The sequence below is a fragment of the Canis lupus genome, chromosome 14, assembly GCF_003254725.2.
Source record: "Canis lupus dingo isolate Sandy chromosome 14, ASM325472v2, whole genome shotgun sequence".
NCBI classification, from domain to species: domain Eukaryota; kingdom Metazoa; phylum Chordata; class Mammalia; order Carnivora; family Canidae; genus Canis; species Canis lupus.
In genome coordinates, this window is record NC_064256.1 from 48,699,974 (window position 1) to 48,722,954 (window position 22,981).

A 22,981-nucleotide genomic window follows, 5' to 3' on the forward strand; every position below is an offset into this window, starting at 1 on the left:
TGGATGATGACTTGGAAGGGTGTTTCTAGTAACTGTGTATCTTCAAGCACTGAGCTGCTGAGCTTCACAGATCCCTCCCCTGCTCTTTAAATATTTGACGGGATATCATCACCAGCCTCATTTTTACACAGGGTCTCAATATTGAAAATCAATCCTTTAATGAGCTTAGGAGGATTTTGAATATCTGCAGCAGAGTTCAAACAGAGTTTACTTTGCGTATTGATTTAATAGGTAAGAGCAGGAAGCTCGCAAATGCTATATGCAAATTTGTTCCAAATGAGCTCCGAAAATGGATTTGGAGCTAATTGTTTTGGCACTTATTTCACTGGGGATGAAACACTGGCCAAACGTATTTCAAAGTGAGGAAGAGGCTCTGTGAGCATCAAACCTAGGAAAAGGAGCAGTAGCATGCAAGAAATTTGGAAAAGGAGAACATTCCATCTGAAGCCTCAAGGGAGGAAAGGGAATGTTGGCTGAAGTCTTATTTGGAAGCCACAGAACGGTGAAAATAATTAGTGTCAAACAACTTATAGCACTGCATTTCCAGCATGGGTCATTTTTAAACATGAACTTTTATTGTTTCAGTATAATCTATAGACAGAAAAGTGCAAAAATTGTAAGGGTAAAACCAGATGAATTACCACAAACCAAGCACATTATCTCCCAGATCAAGAGTGAGTATAGAAGTCCTCCTACTTTCAACCACTTACTTGTGACATCCTGTATCAGTTTTGACAGTATTTAAATTTTATATAAATGTAATCACTCAATGACTTCATTTGTGGCTGGCTTCTTTATATATTATTTTTTAATTTTTTTTATTGGAGTTCAATTTGCCATGGCTTCTTTATATTAATACGATGTACTGGCTTTGGCAGCACATATACTAAAATTGGAATGATATGTTAATACAATGTCTGCAAAATTCATCCGTGTTTTTGTACGTAACATTACCTTATTCGTTTTCATGGCAAGAGCAATTCTGGACATTCCACACTTGTTTTTGTAATATGTTTATTTTTGACCTCTGGGATGTTCCAGATTTGGACTGTTATACCTACTGCTATTATGAACATTCCTGTAACTTGCTTGGTATACACACATATGCATTTTCTGTTGGGTGTGTAGCTAGGAATACAATTGCTGGTTCACGAGACATTTGTATGTTCAGCTGTAAAAACACAGCTTTGGTGTGCCACTTTTCCACTCCCTCTAGCAGTGTATGAAATTCTATTTACTCCATATCCTCTGCAATACTTAGTGCTCTAAGTCATTACACTGTATTTAAATTTTAAATTTTAATCGTGAGGTATTAAATTCTATTTAAATTTCAGCTATCTGGTGTATAGTTAGTGGTATTGCATTGCGGTTTTTATTTGCAGTTCCCAAATCACTAATATGTGCTTACTGGGAAATCTTTTGCAAACTGCCTATTTGTGTATTTTGTGTATACTAACTTCATTGTATTATCGTTTTGTTCCCGATCCATACCTGATATGAGTTCTTTGTCAGTTTATGAACTATAAAAATCTGTTCCTACCCTATGATTTGCCCTTTTATTCTCTTGATGATGTCTTTGTTGGGCATAAAAATCTTCTTTCAATGTAGTTTAGCTTATCAGTATCTCTAGTGATTAGAGATTTCTGTATTCTAAAATAAATCTATATCCCAAGGTCATAAAGATACTTTGTTATCTTCAAAATAAAATATTTCCTGATTGCCATTTGTATTTATTTTTTATTGTTTAAATTACTATTATCAAGATTTTATTTATTTATTTGAGAGAGAGAGAGCACAAGTAGGAGGGAGAGGCACAAGGAGAGGGAGAAGCCTACTACTCCCTCTTGAGCAGGGAGCCCAACTTGGGGCTGGACCAAGGATGCTGAGATCATGACCTGACTGGCCATCTAGGTACACCTAGTGTTTGAATTATTTAGAAGTCTATTGAGTAATTTTCAAACATAAAGTTTTTATTGTTATCTCATTTCATTATTGATTTCTAGCTTAACTGTATTGTTGTCAAAAATGTACTCTATATAATTTTACTTTTTTTATATTTTTAAAAAATTTCTTTTAGAGTCATTTGGTTAATCAGCTTGGCATTTGATGTGAATTTTGTATTTGTTGAATATAAGTTATGTAAATTAGGTCAAATGTATTGATTGCATTGTTTAAATATACTATAACCATATTGAATTTTTGTCTGCTTGATGTATCAGTTACTAAGAGACATCTGTTAAGATCTCCCTATGTTTATGAATTTATACCTTGGATTTAGTTTCATCATTGTTTTGCTTTATATAGTTTGAAATTCGTTATTAAGTGCAACAAATTTACAACTATAATATTTTGGAAAGATTAACTCTTTTATCATAATAAAATTTCCATTGTTTATGCCCAATAAAGTTTCTTACCTTACAGTCTAATTTGTCTGATAAATATATTAAAAATACATAGCTATACTGGCCTCAATGTTTTTTCCATCCAATTTAGGGTTTTTGTGTTGTTGTATTTTAGGTGTGTCTTTCAATCAACATTGAGTCACATGTATTTTTTTCATCTAGTCTAAAAAACTTTGTTTTTGACTGCTTACACATTTACATATTATTTCCTCTTTTTTTTTTTATTTCCTCTTTAAATATTACTTCTGCTTAACTCTTTCTCTTCTCTCTTTCTAGGACACGAATTATGAACATGTTAGAACTTTTCCCTGTGTATTCTTTTGTGATTTCATGTAATTTTTTCCCTTTCTTCCCTCCTCTGTTCTTCAATCTGGTATTTTCTTCTGATTTATTCTAGTTTCATCTTCCGGTCTCATTGTCTATTAGTCCCCATTAATTATTTAATTTCATTATTTTACTTTTCTGTTTTAGAATTTCTATTTGAATTTTAAGATAGATTCCGGAATAAAATATAAAATTCTCTATATTTCACCTTATTTCTTCAAACTATTAATCACAGTTATCTTAAAGTCCCTCAGTCTGGATCTCCTTATGCATTTGTTTCTATTTTGTGTCTATTTTCATGATTTTGGCTATTAGGTTTTATCTTCTGACATGCCTGTTAATATTAATCGAAACTCGAGGAACTCTCCTTAACTTGTTGGGTGGGATGCTCCCTGATTCATGGGTCATTTAATAAAACCAACTGTATCTTCAGATTATAAAATATATATTTACTGAAACAAGCATTATGTATAAAAACTTTGAGAGCTAGTTTACTGATCTAGATAGTGTTATTCTCCAGACATTACTTTTGCTTGGGGTAGGAAGGAGAATCTCCTAATCTATTCAATGATTATTTACCTAAGTTAGTTGCTTAGAAACTGGGCTTTAACTTTGTGATGGCAAAGCATTTCTAGTTCATGCTTTTTCCAAAGGTGTAGTCCTACAAATGTCCCCCTTGAAAGCATAATTATAAGGACATTACCTTCTTGGTGGTCCCTGAACTCTAATTCTGCACCTAACCCAGATGTCCTTCACTTCTGAGCCTCCTAGCTACCCCTTTCTGCTCGATTTCTCAGTGGCCAGTTACAAATCAGAAATACCTTGCATGAAAACTAGAGTTGAAAATCACATTCACCATTTGTATTTCCCTTTTCCTGGGGATTTTGTTTTTCCAGGTTCTTACTGCCTGGCCAGCTTTCTATACCAACAGATTTTCAAACCAATAGATTTTATATTCTATCCAATTTTTGTAGTTGTTCTCAGGTGGGCTTATATGGAACAGTCTCCTCTACCATTACTAAACACTAAAACTCCTCCAGCATGAGTTATTTTGAAACATATAACATTTCTATTCCTATAACACACAGAGTGCACAGCTGCTGAAACTGAAGACTTTCCAGACAAAGAGGCCTTCCCTTGAAACTAAAAAAAAAAAAAAAAAAAAAGTCAGGTGCACTAATAACATTATGCTCAAAATGAGAAATGTGAACAATAGGAAACAGGAATTGCAAAATGTGTGCCTAGAATATTCTTTTCTTTTTTTTTTTTTGCCTAGAATATTCTTCAGCATTGTACAGGAGACCAAAAATCATTGCAAATTACCAAAATTATCTTTCTAATTAGGGCCTTTAAAGTAGAAACAACCCAGAAATGGTGTGTTTGATGCTTGTGTTATTTTTTTAAATGCAGAAATGTCAAATTAGAGCTAAAAATTGGAATATGTTTAAAATGTTGATATTTAATAAATTAGCATTTTTAACCCTCAGATTTCTATACATTATCATGTGGTTTACACAATAATTATAATATTTATAGAATACTACAGTGTTGTATAATATGATAGGCAAATTTGAGCAGTTTGAGGAACTTATTTTTCTTAAGATTGATTTATTTATTTTAGAAAGAAAATAAGTGGGCCAAGGGAGAAGGAGAGAGAGAATCTTAAGCAGACTCCCAGCTGACCATGGAGCCTGATGCTGGACTGGATTCCATGACTCTGAGATCATGACCTGAGCCAAAATCAAGAGTCAGATGGTCAACTGACAGCCACCCAGGGATCCTGAGGAACTTATTTTTCTTTCAATATTTGCCACTTATTTCTGTGAATGTGTGCATATCTTCTTTCTGAGATAATGTTGAATCTAAAGAGTGAGGCTATGGACAAACGCACTCATATCATAATCAATATAATATATATCAATGACAGATCTAATCACCAAAATATAAGAATAGTAGTTCTAGATCCCCAAGGGGTTACAGAATAATTCTATACATTTTGTAAAGGAAATATCATATATGTATAATCTTTCATCCCAAACATAGTACACAGCTTATCTCTCCTTTTTGTTTTTTATAATATCACTTTTTCTCCTATTATCTACAAAACTTGGTCTGAATGATTTTTTTTTAAGTGGATTCTTGCAGTAGTCATAAAACTTTAGTACTTCTTGACAATCAGCCTTGCTGTCATTTTGCAACCTGGACTTTTCATTTTAAGAGGTTGATTTTTCAATGCTAGTATGTTTGAAATAGTTTTGAGGTTTTGTGGTTGCTGTCGACACTGCGGAACTTATAACACTTTGGTTTCCTTTTGCTTTAGTGAACTGGCCAGGCCTCTGGCGTGCTTGCAGACCATGGAAGTGTCCAGTGGGCTTACTATTAGAAAAGAATCCTATACAGAACTCAAATAGGTGGCCCATCTCTTCACCTCCCTGAGAAGTCTGGCTTTTTCAGGTAAGTGCAGAAGACCTGGGGTGGAGGGCTCATGAATGAAAGTTGTGCTTAAAGAGCATGCTAAACTTGCCAGTGAAGCTCTAGTTCAGAATCTTCAGGGTGTCTGGATGGCTCAATTGGTTGAGCATCTCCTTTTTTCAGGTCATGATTTCAGGGTCCTGGGATTGAGCCCTGCATCAGGCTCCCTGCTCAGGTCATGAGCTCAGGATTCTGGGATCGAATCCCCCATCAAGCCCTGCACTGGGCTCTCTGCTCAGTGGGAAGTCTGCTTTTCTATCTCTCACTGCTCCTCCTTCTGCTCATATTCTCTCTCTCTCAAATAAATTAATAAAATCTTTTTTTTAAAGAAAAATCTTCAGCCTTGCTGTAAAAAGCAAGCTTATTTACTCTAATCACAATTCCTCCTTTAGAGAAAGAATTGTCTAGTTCTTCCTTTGTAGTACAGAAGTAGTACACCTACTTCTTATAAGTGGTTAAATATGAACAAAAGCGGTTTCAGAATCTGTCAAAAGAAAAAAGAGAGTCTGGCTAAAACCATCATAGAGTTCTTTAGGGCATTTGATACTGCATTTATATATCACTGAAATGTTTATATTTTAAGTGGTATTTTTTTCACTATGAAAATCTTTAAACTCTATTACTGGTAATATTCTCACATATGATTTAAAATTATTCTAGCAGCCCTAATAACAGAAAAAATCAATAGTAATCAGCTATTGGAATTTGTAAAAGAAATATTTTCAAAATAACATGTGTAATAATGGTTATTATAATTCTTTTCATTCTATTTTTGTAGTACTACATGAAAGGAGGAATCTGAAAATAACACAAAAGTTAAAAACAACATCTGTTCAGATAATTTTACATTAAGCTTCTTTTCCACCTTTATTTCCTTTTTACAAGAAGTACTGCACATCAAATATGTGAAATAGAATATAACGTAAACTTAAAGTCAGTAATGTACAACCTGAGTTTGAGAGTTTAATATTGCTTCTTTTTTTAAAAAAAAATATTTTATTTATTTATTTATTTATTTATTTATTTATTTATTTATTTATTTATGAGGGAGGGAGAGCCTGGGTGGGAGGGAGAGGCAGAGAGAGAAGGTGAAGCACACTCTCCACCAAGCAGGGAGCCTGACTTGGGGCTTGGGCCTAGGACCTCAAGATCATGATGACCTGAGCTGAAGGCAGATGTTTAACTGACTAAGCCACCCAGGTACCCCTAATTGCTTCTTTAATAAATCTGTGATATACTTTTGGATAGGTCACTTAATTACTGGATTTCAACTTCTTAATTAAATGCATAATTGTTTATCTAAGAAATTTTATTAGGGACTCCAGATTTACAACTCCTTGTTTTCTTTTTTATTGGGTTTAAATCAATTAGTCAATATTTTAACGGATCAACAGGAGTAATGGGAAGACCAATAGAGAAGGAATCAGGTGGTATGAATCCAAGTCTTTTATTTTCTTGTAATTGGCTGAGTGATTTAGAAAATATTTTCTAACCATTCTAAGCCAAGGTTTGGCAAATTTTTTCTGTGAAAGACTGGATAGTAAATATTTTAGGTTTTGCAGGCCAACAGGCAAAATTGAAGATAATATGAAGGTAATATGAAACCATTTAAAAATGTAAAAGCCATCTTAGCTCACAGGCAGTACAAAAATGGAAGATGAGCTATATTTGGCCTTAGGGCCATAATTGTCCAACCCCTGTTATAGGTAATAATTTTCATCAATTATAAAATGGAAGATGTAGGAGTTCATAGATGATACATAGAGTGATCCACCAATCCCCTAAAATTGTATACAAAAATCTGAGTGTATGTAAACATGTTATTTTTTAATAGGACAAAAGGTTCACATATTTCATCAGATTTTCAAAGGATTCAAAATCCAATTAAGGTCAAGGATCATAGAACTAGCTGATGACTAAAGATGTTCTCCAAATTTGAAATTTAGTGAAATATTTAATTGAGTACCTAGTATGTCTAAGCTACTGTGTTAACATTATAATAGATGTTAGCATATTATGACCAAAATAACATGTCAAAATATATTAAAGATTGTAATTTGCACAAATCAATGATATCCTTCAAAGTAATAACTTTGAGAAAAATTCTGTAATTAGTCAGACATTTCTGAGATAGTACCTTGCAAAGTATCTTCATAATTCACAGTATAATTATGTCAAAATATTAACCAAATATTCTTATTACCTCATCTTGTTTTTGATGACAATGATATTAGTTATGACCATTATAATCAGACTTAACCTAAGCAGAATTTCTTTCCTAAAAATATGATTTCCTTAAGAGCAGGAACTATACTTTTTTCATCTTTGTATTTGGGAATAGTGTTTGCCACATAGGAAGTGCTCAACATCTCTGGAATGGATATATAAATGAATGAATGAATGAATGAAAAGATGAAGACACCATCATGGTGATTTTGTGCCATAGATACCAAAGGCTTAGAATCCAAAATGCCCTAAGAACAGTAGTCACTAAGGTCAAAGATTGGTTCTCTTTTTGATGTTGGACATAACTGTGATTTCAAAATACTTGGTCAACTAAAGATTGCAGTTCCTGAAGATTAAGTCACCTTTTCCAAAAAAAGTGAAGTTTGCTGAATGTAATTCACGTGTTACAGATGTTCCAGTGACCTAGTCTGGGAGATGGGGTGATATGAGAGTGATGTTTTGTTGAAGGAGTAGCAGTATGCTCAGCATCTAAGCCATTCCCGCTGAGACCAAGTAGGAGGTTGTATCAGCTGGAGCATTATACCTAAATGGTAGGCTTTCTGGGGCAATCCAAAAGTCAGATCTAACAGAATTTAGAGTATCACTATGCTCCCTAAAAAAGAAATTTAGCCTCATTTCCATTGCCTGGCCAATTGATGGTGCCAAAATCTGAGTACCATTCTCTGGGAATTCCCCAAAGCTACATGGGGTAGGTAGAGAATGACTTGGATCTAAAAGTACCTCTCTTCTCTATCTAGGAATAATTTCATCTTCTGAAAGAGAAACTCGTGCTACAATAGCTGGTTTGTGATTCATTCACTTCTCTTGGGAAATTTAAGTCTTAAGATTTAAAAAAAAATTTAAGAAATGTTAATGAAAAGCCTGCATAATCTACATGTATCTGGAGTTATGCCTGAAATGTCCTTATTCAAAAAAGTACATCCTACCTCCTTTCCTGCCTTCACTCCCCCTCCACCTCTAAAAGCTGTTAGGGAAACAGCAACATACTATTCATTTTGGGTTGTAATTATAGAGCTTGCTTGTGTAGTGTCACTCTGCATTAAACAGCACCATTTGTTCAACCGTTTAGAGGTTGTGCTAGAGTCATATTCCTGGATCTCCTTAGGGATTGAGATTAGTCCACATATAGGCCAAAACCCAAAACCTTTGTAAATGGGATCTCAAATATATATATATATTTGAATGAATGAATGAATGAGTGAATGAATGAATGAAAAGATGAAGACACCATCATGGTGATTTTGTGCCATAGATACCAAAGGCTTAGAACCCAAAATGCCCTAAGAACAGTAGTCACTAAGGTCAAAGATTGGTTCTCTTTTTGATGTTGGACATAACTGTGATATATATATAATTTATTTATTCACGAGAGACACAGGGAGAGAGAGACATAGGCAGAGGGAAAAACAGGCTCCACACAGGGAGCCTGATGTGGGATGCGATCCCTGGACTCCAGGATCACTCCCTGAGCTGAAGGCAGGCTCTTTAACCACTGAGCCACCAGGCATCCTGGATCTCAAATATATAATCCAATATGTTCAAGGTCCAAGGTCTTACTTAGATTATGACACGAAGCCTAGTCCCCTCCCAAAGGATTTCTGAGACACTCAAGGAAGTGCTTTAGGAAGCCCAAGGCAGCAAGCTTCTCTCGTCTGACTGCTGCCCCAGGATCTATTTGCAGATCACCTCTGAAACTTTCTGGTCAGTTTCTCTCCAAAAAGTGGGTAAGGTGCCTCTGGTTCCCTTTCAAACACAACTAACTTGAATCTGTGACAATTTTTTTTTGAAAAACTTTTTCTTGAAGGACTAGACTAGGTAACAAATATTTTAGGCTTCAGAGGCCATACAATCTCTGACACAACTACTCAATTCTTCAGGTATCATGCAAAAGCAAATAGTGCATTAATACAAAACTTGATTTATAAAAACAAATGGCTGGTTCACAGCCTATAGTTTGTTGGCCCATGAACTATATTGAAGGCTTGATGACAACTGAAAAAGTTACAGAGGAAAATGAAAGTCTCAAAGTTAGAATCACCTGGTAGAGGCATCAGTACTGTACTTCTTCCTGGAAGTCCCCAGGAGCCATCTCTCCTTGGCCCTGGTTTGTGGCCATGCTACTGAGGCCACTCACGAATCTGGGGCAGAGCTCTACCCTTCTTCCCTTTACAACCTAAATTCGGGTTTCTCCCTTCCTATGTGAGGCTCTGCTTAAATAATAAGTTCATTATATATATATATATAATATATATATTATAATATATAATATATAATAAGCTCCACTCAAAAATAAGTTTGTACAGGGGCACCTTGGTGGCTCGGTCAGTTAAGTGTCTGTCTCTTGATTTTGGCTTAGATCATGATCTCAGAGTAGTGAGATGGAGCTCTGTGCTGGACGCGGAGCCTGCTTAAGATTCTTTCTCTCTCCCTCTCCCCCTTTCCCTCTCTAAAAAAATAATAATAAATTCATACTACAATCATCTCTAAAAAGCAAAGCCTGTTGAACAGAAATGTGATCCATTTAGGTCTGAAGCATCTTCAATACCTTCCATTTATTTGTATTACTAAAAAGCTCACCAAAATTATCTTTTCTTGACTAAAGGTAGACTCTGCCCTAAAAACAAATTATTTTCCTGTTTCTTATTTTTATTTTGGTAAAGTACACACAAAATTTACCATTTTAACTCTTTTTAAGTGTATAGTTCATTGGCATTAACTATATCCACCTTATTATACAATCATCACCACTATCCATTTCTAGAATTTTTTCATCATACTAAACTGAAACTCTGTACCCACCAGACAATAACTCCCTACCTCACCCCTGGTAACCACTATTCTACTTTTTGCCTCTTTCAAGTTGACTATTCTGAGTCCTTAACATAAATGGATTCATAGTATCTGCTCTTTTCTGTAAAGACAAATTCTTGCTTCTATTGTTAGAATCACATGAAAAAATAAATTGCCTGTCTCTTCTGGATTCCAGCTATTTCTGGCTTGGAAATATTGGGGCCTAGTCTGAGAAAACCTGGTGTGAATCATCTCCCACTATTCTCCAAACTGGTTCCCCTGTGTCAATTATTACAACATCTCACCTTTCCCCAAATTCACATTACACATTATCTTCTTTTTAATACTGTGATCCATGCCTAGAATGGCACTACCTCACTTTCCTCGGTGGGACTCCTAGTCATCAGAACCAGTACAGCAACTACATGTTGATGTTGGTAGGTGGAATTGTTCTGTCACTTGGTGCATTAGAAAAACTTTCCCCTCCTATGAGTGTTTTTCCCTCCTATGGGTGTCTCCTTCAGTACTAACACACAATGCCTCACCTCTGACACTTCTGGTTACCAAATGTATAGAGGCTTCTCCTCCCTCATCAAGTAATTCTCCATAACACTAGCAGGGTGGCCTCTAATTTAATTTAGTCTGACACTCTCTACCTAGAGATAGGGCCAGACCCCACAGGTTAAAGGCCCAGTCCCACCAAATGGTTCCCAGCTTGCCTCAGATACCAATCACAAGTGGTAGGTCCTTATGATACCCATAACTCTGTCAGATTTGGCTGCAAATGGGGTTTCTACTATTCCCTCCTCAGGTCTGATTAATTTGTTAGAGCATCTCATAGAACTCAGAGAAATACTTACTTAATGTTGACCAGTTTATTAACAGATATGATATAGGACACAAATGAACAGCCAGATGAAGAGATATGTAAGGCAAGGTCTGGGTAGGGGCCCTGAGCACTGGAGCTCTTGTCCTTGTTGAGTTAGGGTACCCCTCCGCACCCAGTGTGGATATGTTCATCGACCCGGAAGCTCTCTAAAGCCCCAACTCCCCTGCTCTTAGGATATTATAGACTTCTTCATTTGGCATGATCAATTATTAACTCCATTTCCAGCCCTCGCCATGCTCTTGTGGATGGGGGATGGAGCTGAAAATTCTAAGTTTCTAACTGGGATTTGATCATTCTGGTGACCAGCCCTCACTGAGAGGCTATCCGCAAGCCCACCCAGAATCACCACCATGAAACAGGATGTTTCTAGTACTCTTATCACTTAGGGACTTATAAGGGGTTAAGGAATCCTGTGTCAGGGACTGAGGGCAGAGACAAATATATGTATTTCTTGTTATTTCATACATGTATAATGGCACTCATGTAATTTATCACACAGTGCCTTAGATTATTTTATTATGCAGGTCTTCTCTTTTCCCTAGGTCGTAATCTCTTTGCAGAGCAGTGACCATATCTATCGCAGACTTTACTCTATGCAAGGGCCTGATTTAGAGAAGCTTTAGCTGGGCTTTGGACAAGATATGCAACAATTAAAAAAATAAAAGAAATTTCTCATTCATCAGTCTGCACCCCCCCATCAGTCTCTCTCTATATACACCATTTTATGTATAATATATCTTAAAAACATCTCTACCAACAGCAAAATTATTAAGTTGGCCTGTTCCAGATCTCTTCTCATGAAACAAATATCACATAAAACTTTTTAGGTTTTGGGGTGCCTGGATGGCTCAGTAAGTCGAGCATCTTCCTTCAGCTCAGGTCATGATCCCTGGGTCCTGGGATTGAGCCCTGTATTGGGCAACCTGCTCAGCTGGAGTCAGCTTTTCCCTCTGCCCCTCCTCCTGCCCATGTTTGCACTCTCTCTCTCTCTCTCTGAAATAAATAACTAAAATCTTTAAAGAAAAAAAAATTTTTAGGTTCTCTTGTTTTCAGGAAAAAATTTTTAATAGTAAAATAGACATTTTTATACTTACTTCACTCTTTATAATACTATAGGTAGAGAGACATGTAGAAATACTCAAAGATGTTTATGACTCCTGTCTAGGAGACATTATTAATACATTTGGAAAGAGACAATTTGTCCATGTAAAACAAATGCAAAGATCATGTCATTATGGGAATCTATATTTGTCAAATTTTTTAATGGCTAATAAGCCAGAGATAGGTATAATAATCTTTATTTTACTATTAAATTTTTCCAGAAAATTTAATTAAAAGAACCTGAGAGTTTAATGTCAAACTATCTTCACTGAGAATATCTGAAACAGGCCAATTCTAAGATGTTGCTCTTGGCAGAGACATTTACAGAAAAAAATGGTTAGATAATTTTTATTAGATTGAATAAAAAGAAAAAGAACATTGAATAAAAGTCATTAGCTAAATGATGTATAGGTAGCTAGTTTTCTCTACCAGGTCTTAATCCTATTAAGGCTTATTAGAAAAAATTGAAAGCCTTTTATCAAGAATATTAATTGCTTCCCAGAAGAACATACCGAAGTGGATTACACAAAAAGCTCTCTTCCAGGCTAGGTTTAGATCATTTTTCCTTTACAGTGCTAATAACAGAATCAAAGATTAAGGTCACCTGGATACTGCTGCAGGTCAGGAAAGCGAATTTTATTAAGTCCTGAGTTTTCCCTAGCAGCCTCCATACTCAGGCATGAGTTGCATGATGTGGACTCCGAGTGCTGGGGTAATTTAGTGAGTTTGAAGGTCAGTAAAGACGGAGAGGGTTGGGACTCTCAACTGAGTCTTAGTAAGTGAAATTTGGAGGACTAACAAGGAATGTGACACTCAGTTACATTAAAACAGTTTTTTTGTTTTTGTTTTGTTTTTTTTATTTATTTAATTTATTTATTTATTTTTTGTTTTGTTTTAATAAGTAAAGTTTCATTAGAACACAGCTACATGCATCTGTCCATGTCTGATCTATGGCTGCTTTCCTACTACAAGGATGGCTGAGTGATCCTGGAAGGGACTATATGACCTGCAAACCAAAAATATTTACTATGATTTTTTTTACAAAAAATTTTTTTGCCAGTCTCTGATAATATAGCAAAGGATTTTTTTTTCTGTTGTAAATAAAGTTGAAAGCTATTTATTTATTTAGATTTTATTTTTTTGAAGTAATCTCTACAGCCAGTGTGGGGCTCAAACCTACAACATCATCTTACTAAGTTACCTCATGGTTCCCCATGTTATATGTTCTCCCTCCAGGCAATGAGTAATAAACCAGAGTTATTCATCTACACGGGTCCCTGTGGTCCCTAGAGCCCTTTAACTGAATGTCACTGACAGATGGGACAGTGAAGTGGAAATAATTTCAATTTGTTTTATTATAAGAACTATAACCTCTACAGTGGCAGTAGGAGGGAAGAAGGGTGATGATTATTGAATAATACTGTGTCCTGGGCATTTTCATTTGTTAATACTCTTGATCCTTATTCTCGTTTGAGTTAGATGTGATCTCTTTTACTGACACAAAAGTTGAGGCTTATTGGAGTTGACCAAGGAGTGGGGCATAGCAGATGTGTTTGTCACTTAGAAGTATACAAAGGCTGAGAGACTCATGATTTTTTATAAAGAAAACCTAGCTAAAAGGAATAAAGCTATGTCTCTCCCCCTGGGGTAGCCTCTCTTGTATGTATTGAACAGCAATGGGCACCTGGGCCATGATGCCAGATCATCTCTCTGAATATTTTAGAAACATCTCTATTCCTCCTTCTCATAGACATAAGTTCTTGGGCAGCTGTTGGTTATGTCCTTGCTATTAGCACTTAAAATAGAAGGTAAGGGGGGTGCCTGGGTGGTTTAGTGGGTTAAGTGTCCCACTCATCATTTTGACTCAGGTCATAATCTAATGGGTTGTGAGATCGAGCCCTATTGGGCTTCATGAGTATTTGTATGATTTTATATTTAAAATTGAATATCACACAATGATCTTTTTCATGAAAATTAAGTCATAAAATTTATCCATTAATTTATACCCAGCTCCTACATATTTCTATGGATATAGCCCACTAGATAATATTCTTTCTTTTGGAAGAATAACCTATGTTCTTCCTCTCCCACAGCTCAGTTTAAAACCACCCTTAAATAACAATTAAGAAAATAATAATCTATAAATATATTGCAAATGGTGGGTATTTGTCATTTCTAATAGCTGAGTAATATTCCATTGTATACATAAACCACATCTTCTTTATCCATTCATCTTTCGTTGGACACCGAGGCTCCTTCCACAGTTTGGCTATAGTGGCCATTGCTGCTAGAAACATCGGGGTGCAGGTGTCCCGGCGTTTCATTGCATTTGTATCTTTGGGGTAAATCCCCAACAGTGCAATTGCTGGGTCGTAGGGCAGGTATATTTTTAACTGTTTGAGGAACCTCCACACAGTTTTCCAGAGTGGCTGCACCAGTTCACATTCCCACCAACAGTGTAAGAGGGTTCCCTTTTCTCCGCATCCTCTCCAACATTTGTTGTTTCCTGCCTTGTTAATTTTTCCCATTCTCACTGGTGTGAGGTGGTATCTCATTGTAGTTTTGATTTGTATTTCCCTGATGGCAAGTGATGCAGAGCATTTTCTCATATGCATGTTGGCCATGTCTATGTCTTCCTCTGTGAGATTTCTCATACATTTAAGTGGGGTTGTCACAGGAGGAAAGGAGGGGATCCTTGCTTTGTGACACAAGGGAGACTTTTGCTAAGCACCATTATATCTCAGCACACCTCTGTCTTCCCTTTCATTTCACTTCTACACAGAGTTGCCAGATGTAGAAAACCAAAATAGAGGACTCCCAGTTAAATGTGAATTTTGGATAAGTGACAAATACTTTTTAAAATATATATATGTCCCAAGTATTGCATGGGATACTTGTACAAAAATAACTATTAATCTGAATTTCAGGGATCCCTGGGTGGCGCAGCGGTTTAGCGCCTGCCTTTGGCCCAGGGCACGATCCTGGAGACCCGGGGTCGAATCCCACGTCGGGCTCCTGGTGCATGGAGCCTGCTTCTCCCTCTGCCTGTGTCTCTGCCTCTCTCTCTCTCTCTGTGTGTGACTATCATAAATAAATAAAAATTAAAAAAAAATAATCTGAATTTCAGATCAATTGGGTATCTTCTATTTTATCTGTCAATTCTACACGTGAATACTTACAGCTCAGTTTTCGCATGGTGACTTCTCTGGTATAATAGAATTGAATTCAATTTCCTGCTCAGCCACATAGAGAGCCCTGCCTGGGCAACCTAGTTGACCTGGAGGTAATAATTCTTATTGCAGAGAGCTATTATAAGGATTACAAGGAGAGAATGCAAATAAATCTCCTAGGTTAGGGCCAGGAATAGGCAGTTGCTCAACAAATACTGGCCAAATGTTTTTCTCCTTTCTTCATTTAAATTCTCTCTCTCTCTTTCTCCTCTAAAATAATAAATAAAATCTTAAGATAAAGAGGAAAGGCATCTGGGTGGTTCAGTTGGTTAAGCTTCTGTCTTCAGCTCAGGTCATGATTTTAGGGTCCTGGATTGAGTCCTGCATCGGTCTTTCCACTAAGCAGGGAGTCTGCTTGTTCCTTTCCCCATGCCCTGGCCCATATTCCCTTTCTCTCTCTTCTCTCAAATAAATAAATAAAATCTTTAAAAAAAATTCTCTCAATTCTTCTCCCAGCCTCTCTTGAGAAGACGTAGGTGCTGCTCCCTTTTCCCTCACAATAGATGGTACCCTTTCTCCTCCTCCTCCTCCTCCTCCTCCTCCTCCTCCTCCTCCTCCTCCTCCTCCTCCTCCTCCTCCTCCTCTTCTTCTTCTTCTTCTTCTTCTTCTTCTTCTTCTTCTTCTTCTTCTTCTTCTTCTTCTTCTTCTTTTCTTCTTCTTCTTCTTCTTTTTTATTTTTTATTGGTGTTCAATTTACCAACATACAGAATAACCCCCAGTGCCCGTCACCCATTCACTCCCACCCCCCGCCCTCCTCCCCTTCTTCTTCTTCTTTTTTAAGTAGGCTCCATGCCCAGCAGGGCTTGAACTTACCATCCAAAAATCAAGACCTGACCTAAGATCAAGAGTCAGATGCTTAACTGACGGAGCCACCCAGGCGCTCCTATTTATTTATTTATTTATTTATTTATTTATTTATTTATTTATTTTATTTTTTTATTTATGTATTTATGATAGTCACAGAGAGAGAGAGAGAGAGAGAGAGAGAGAGAGAGATTGAGGCAGAGACATAGGCAGAGGGAGAAGCAGGCTTCATGCAAGGAGCCCGACATGGGACTCAATCCTGGGACTCCAGGATCAGGCCCTGGGCGCTTAAACTGCTGAGCCACCAGGCTGCCCTGATGATCTTTTTAACTGTAGAGTTTGTTCCACTTAAATGATTACTGAAATGTGCATCTATTCCTACCTTTCAATTTGTTGCTACTTGTGTACCTTTTTGTAGGTTTCATTTTACCCTTCCTTCCCTGGACCTTCTTTCCTTCCTTCTTTGATCTCTTTTCTTTGGAATCAATTGAACTTGCTTTTTTTTTCTTTTTTCTTTTTTTTAATATTTTATTTATTTATTCATGAGAGACACAGAGGGAGAAGCAGGCTCTGTGCAGGGAGCCTGACTTGGGACTCGATCCTGGGTCTCCAGGATCACACCCCAGGCTGAAGGCAGCACTAAACCTCTGGGCCACCGGGGCTGCTGCCTTCTCAAGTTTCATATTTTTGCCCAGTATTTTGGTTTTGTCTGATATTTTAACCCAACAAATTAGATATTATTATTGTTGTTTCATATAAAATCTGTTTAGATGCACCATATATTTACAGTTCCTTTGATTAGCAGTTTCTTTCCTTTGTGACTCAGATAGTGCTTCTTGTATAACTCTCCTTCTTTCTTAAATTTTATCTTCCACATGTTTAAAGATAAGTTGATGTTACACTCTTTCAATTTTTATTTGTACACAGTCTTCATTTTGCCCGTATTCTTGAAAAGATCATTTTGCTGGGTATACTTTGGACCTCGATAGTTATTTTTATTCTTGTTTTAAGATAATATCCTACTGTACTCTGGCCTCCACTGCTGCTTATAAGAAGCCACTGTATGTGTAAAGTATTTTCCTTTTGGGTGATTTGTGTTTTCTACTGGACTGCCTTTAAGATCAGCAGCCTCTTTTCCTTACTATTCTGCAGTTTCACTTTGTTGTGTGTAAGTATGGATTTTTTTTTCTTCATCCTGTTTAAGATTTTTTGAGCTTACTGAGCCTGATAATTGTTAATTTTTATCAATTCTGGAAAATTCTCAGCCATTATCTCTCAAAAAACTGCCTTTCTTTGCTCTATCTTCTGTTCTACAACAAATTTAGCATCCATGTCTCTTCTTTTTTATGATTTCTACTTTCTTGATAAGAACATAACATAGTTGCTGAGTAACTGAAGCCAGGCTCTGTTACTTAAATATAACGGCTCTCTTATTAGGTATGTAAATTTGTGCAAGTTACTTAACCTCTCTATGCCTCAGTTTTCTCATCTCTAAAACAGGGAAGCAACAGTATCTGCTTAATGGGATTATTGTGAGGATTACAAGAGAAATGATATGCAAAGTGCTAAGAAAGGTATACGGTGTGTTTGCTTTTAATATTTTTCTTTCTGTGCTGCATTCTGAGGAACTTTTTATTTTTTATTTTATTTTTTTTAAACTTTTATTTATTTATGATAGTCACAGAGAGAGAGAGAGAGAGAGAGAGAGAGAGAGGCAGAGACACAGGCAGAGGGAGAAGCAGGCTCCATGCACCGGGAGCCCGATGTGGGATTTGATCCCGGGTCTCCAGGATCGCGCCCTGGGCCAAAGGCAGGCGCCAAACCGCTGCGCCACCCAGGGATCCCTGAGGAACTTTTTAATATCTATTACGCGGTTCACCAATTTTTGTTTCCTTTATCTAATATGTCCTTTGAGATGCTGGTTCTATTGGCATACTTTTCATTTTCAAAAGTATAATTTTGGCTATTTTAAAAATTGCCTGGTCATCCTTTTAATCTTTTACTTTTAATGTATTCTTTTATTTCTTTATATTTTTATATTTGCATTGACAGTTGCTTCTGCAGGGTACCTTCTGTAAGACACCAAGAAACCCTAGAGCCACTTTGAAAGTTGCTTATACTGGCCTCTCCTTACTGTGTTGGGAAAACATATTGAAGGAAGGGATAGAGCAGGGTCTCTGATTTGATAAAGCTGATTTGAAATGACTAAGAAATGGGTCTGACAAAAAAAGAAACCAAAGCCTGAGGTTGGGAATTCAATTTGAGATTGACACAGTGGCTTTTAATTTTTGGGTGCCCCTCAGAAATATTTGGAGAGCATTTTAAAAATATGGATGCCTAGGACCCTCTCCAGAGGTGGGAGGCAAGCATCAGTGTCTTTCAAAAGCTTTCCAGACAATTCTATTATGTAGCTGGCATCAACAAGAATACCATGAAAAAAACCTGAAACCACCCCAGGTGTTCCAAACAGGGAAGGATTTCATGTAGAGGATCAGATGCTGCAACACCATTGGGAAAGTCGAGAGAGTAAAGACGGGACAGCTGCTGTATTTTTTCTTTGGAAGCTTCAGGAAATATATAGCATAGGAATAGGAAATAGGAAACTCAGAAAACTGCCATTGAAAACTATAGCTGCCTATGCTCCAAGAAGCGTGATTCAGCAGAAGCCTGAGACCCTCCTCCAGAATGACTTCTCTGCTCTCTCCAGAAGCCCTTGGCCTGAATGCTGTCTACAAAGGAAAGGTGATGGCTTCTCTTTAGTTTCATCATCAAATTGTCATAGGAAACCCCTTATTATTAGTAGCATCTAACTCTAAACTCTGGCCAGGAAGTCTAGAGGATAGAGAGAAGGGCAGAAATGGTGCATATTTGTCAATATATTGAGAATCACTGGACTGACATAGGTAAACTTCCAAAACTCAGAGCATAGAAGGGGCTTAGGCTTATTAGTGACTCTGCACATCAAAATGTTTCTTGAAGCATTTTTCCAGATTCAAGAAGACTTGAGGTTAAGTTCTCCCAGTGGAGAGAATGTTTCTTGATCCTCCAGATTCCTATAAGCACCAAGAGGAAGTGGAAATATTTTCTTCCCCCTACAGTATCCTCAATTTCTGGCAGGGTTAAAGAATTCACAAATTAAGGACAAAACAAAGAATCTAAGTCAATGAATTAAGGGAACATTTTGAATCTGGTATTCAAATGGAGGGTTTAATGTTGAATACCACGAAAATGCAACTATAAAAAAAAGGAAAATATGTGTGGTACCAAAGCTCATATTCTTTGTTCTTCATGCCATTTTTAAAAGCAAGTCGTGGTTTGGATTATGTAGGGTTCTTTTTTAAATTTTCACATGACTGAGCATGGATGAAGGAAAATACAAGATACCCCTTTTCGTGTTGGTGGCTCCCCATTCCTGTTCCCTCTGAGAGCAACCACCCACCTGATGTGTTCCCTACTTCTCACTCCCACGGCCTCTCCCTCTTCCTCTTTCTCCTCTATGCTTCCCCAAGCTTTTTCTCTTCTTCCCTTTATCTCCTTCCTGTTAAAGTATCTGGCAGTGGAGCTGGGCAGAAATGTGGTTAGATACGTGTGGGGTTTCTTGGGGGTGGAGTAACCTCAGACTCTGTGCCTGAGATTAAAAAAAAAAAACATCCTAGAGGTAGACAGCTGCACCATGAGCCTCCCAGATCTTCTCCTCTCATAATAACGAGAAGAGATTGAATGTCTACTACTCCAAGATGATCATACTCAGGGTACCTAAATACAGCCCTTAGAACCATGTTTGCACATATTTAGTGCCTTAGTGTAGTATCATTACTAAATTTTCACAACTTGCAAAGCAGATAGTCCCATCATTCCCATTTTATGGATGAGGAAATAAAAGCTTAGAGGAATAAAGTAACTTGCTCAGTTTCAAATAGCTAATATCCAGATCAAGTGGTATACATCCCACCTATTCTGAAGTTTCCTGATTATACAAGCTTATTCCTCCAGGAATAAGGACATTGATAAACCAGAGTGTCCATTTAGTCTGGCCATATGAAGAAGTAAAACATACCATCTTAATTACCCTCATGATAAACATTTATAGAGTGCCATCTCTATACCAAGTCCTATTGATTGGTTTATTTAGATTATTTGCATGCAAGGAAAACAGTACAACTTTATGAAATATGCAACATTATAATAATCCAATTTTCAGATGAGGAAAATGAAGTATGGAGATATTAATTAAATAACTTGCCTAAGACAGCCCAGCTAGCAAATGATAAAGGCAGGACTTCAGTGCCAAAGCTTATAATTCTACGCTATGCTGGTAATCTTATTTACTTGCCTGAAGTAAGGACAGAAGGGTACAGAAGTTGACAGAAAAGAGAAAATACAGGAATAATCAGTCAGTTGATGAAGAAATATCACTTAGAAAGGAAAAAAACCCAAAACACTGAGAGTGTAAAACTCCCAAGAATAGAATTATAACTATGGTGGAGTTGTTATAGGGAGGTAAACTTCTATACAATATTATAAAGAACTCTCCTGCAATTATTTTTGTCTAACAATGCTGTGGGCTGCCTTGCAAAACAAGAGTATGAATTCTAGGATGATGGAAGTGTCTGGATGTGAAAGAAATTTCCTAAATTGAAAAGAACATTGGCGTATGTATGACTTCTTAAATAATATGTAATGTCGAAGATGCACTGGATCTAGGAGTTAGCTTATTTAAACCATCATAGCAGCCCAGCAGATTTAAGGATGTAATTTTATAAGTGGCCATGTTAAGCATGATGAGGAAAAATGATTGAATCTGAATCTAGTATCTGATCCTGCCAGCATTTCCCTCAAACTGTTTCCTGACAAGTTAGTTGGCAAAAAAGCTGGCCCAAAGTAGTCTGTGTTTCAGTTAAGCAGGACTTGTTCTTCCTAAATTTATTTTTGTGTTAGGAAGACACATTTCTTCCTCCACAGTTTAATAGAAATATTAACAGTGGTGACAAAAGAAGGTGCCATTTGCAGGGAGTGGAGAAAGCTAACCTTGACCTGGCAAGACCCAGGAAAATGAGTAATAATATCACGTCTGAGGGTAACAGTGTGTGTGGAAAGTCATGTATTCCTCCCAGGAAAAGGCAGATTACTTTAGGCAACTGGTAAGGGGGAACAAGGAGGCATGTGCAGGGTACTAAACCAATGCAAATAGGTCCTTTCCTTGCATAACCATTGACTTCCTCATGCAAGAGGATTAGAGCTGCAACAAGATGGCATAGCTCAAATGCCTTGCTTAAAGTGTATTCGAATGAGTATAACAATGGCTACCAGTCTTACATTTCATAGACTACAAGTCATGTTCAGGGATGGTATCTCACCCAAGCCTCCTCAACATTTTACATACAAAGGAAACAACTTAACGGCTTATACAGATTCTTTCTAGATAGTGTCTCATTTATCATCCAAGTGACCTTGAGATGGAGTTCTTACTAAACTATATTTTTAACTGAGCCAAGGAAAACTATATTAAATGCACAAGCAATAGCACCTATCCTGAGTGTATCTATAATGGTTGTTTTGTTTCTGCCATCAAAGTCATTAACATCAGGCAATTAAGAAGTATAAGGCAATTTTGTGGGAAGAAATATTAGAACTAATGTTTAAAAATGTTTATGAGTATGAAAATAGTATTTTTCTAATCACAAAAAATTTTTACAAAAAACACTGAAAAAGTAAACAGGAAGAAATGAAAATCATTCATAATCCAACTGCCCAAACCAATTACTCTTAAATATTTGATAGAGCCATTTTCAATAAATACATATTCAGATTATATAGACATCAGTGTATAAACAGTCTTGTCTTCTCTATCACATGAATTTTCTATGTTATTTAAGCATTATTTCAGAGGCTTAATAGGTCATATGTGTATAACATAATTAACTGACCATTAACAGTCTCTTTGCCTCTAATCTGTACATTTTATACATATTGCTAGTATTGCTCTTAATAATTCCTAGAAGAGGGATTACTTCCTTAAAGAGCATAACTGCTATTTGTGATCTAGCCATTAATTGCCAAATGGACATCTGGAAATGTGATCCCAATTTCAACTCTAATAAACAGTGTCACCTCATGTTTGCCAGCACTAATGACTGTCATGATATTTTACTTCACTAACTTTATAGGTGAAAAAGATCTTACCATTTCATTTTTCACTTATTTGAAAACCACTGATAACAGATCACTTTACCCTGTCAGCACAATTCATTAAAGGCACAGATAAAAGAAGTATCTGTAAAGGGCAGTCTTAAACTAGATGTTTCTGCCAACAGTATAGATCAGATCATCACAAGTAACTCCCAATGGGCATGGTAGACACCTAGGGGCGAAGGGCAAGGAAGGTTTGGGGATTGAATGTGAGAGCAGGGAGCACAGGAGCAGGGACTCAAATGTGTCTGTTGGAGTCAGACAGACTCAACTGGCCTCTCCTTCTACTTAAGGTATTTCTTATTGAGTGAACAGTTGTTGAGTGCCTGTTGTGCGCCCAGCACGCCTGCACTAACACTCGCTCAGCACTCGTTTCATAGCATGGATTCTTTGTTCACAATGCCCTGTCTGCAGAGGGTAAAACAAGGATGGGTTCCAAGTAGAAAAAGTGAGAGCACTTGGAGGGACCCCCCACTGGCAATGTTTCCTTTGGAGGCATTGAATTTAACCATATTCACTCTTCAGTATAGAAA

The 22,981-nt window shown here is 36.9% G+C and overlaps 2 protein-coding genes across 4 annotated transcripts in view; one reads left to right on the top strand and one right to left on the bottom strand.

Moving 5' to 3' along the window:
* THAP5 (THAP domain containing 5) overlaps positions 1-22,981 on the bottom strand; it is a 144,805-nt gene that overhangs the window by 66,889 nt on the left and 54,935 nt on the right. The window lies entirely within an intron of this gene.
* The window catches only part of GPR141 (G protein-coupled receptor 141), a 54,177-nt gene continuing 36,224 nt past the window's right edge, over positions 5,029-22,981 (top strand). The window contains 1 exon segment of the mRNA XM_025464652.3: positions 5,029-5,180. The gene's annotated coding sequence lies outside the window, so the exon portion shown is untranslated.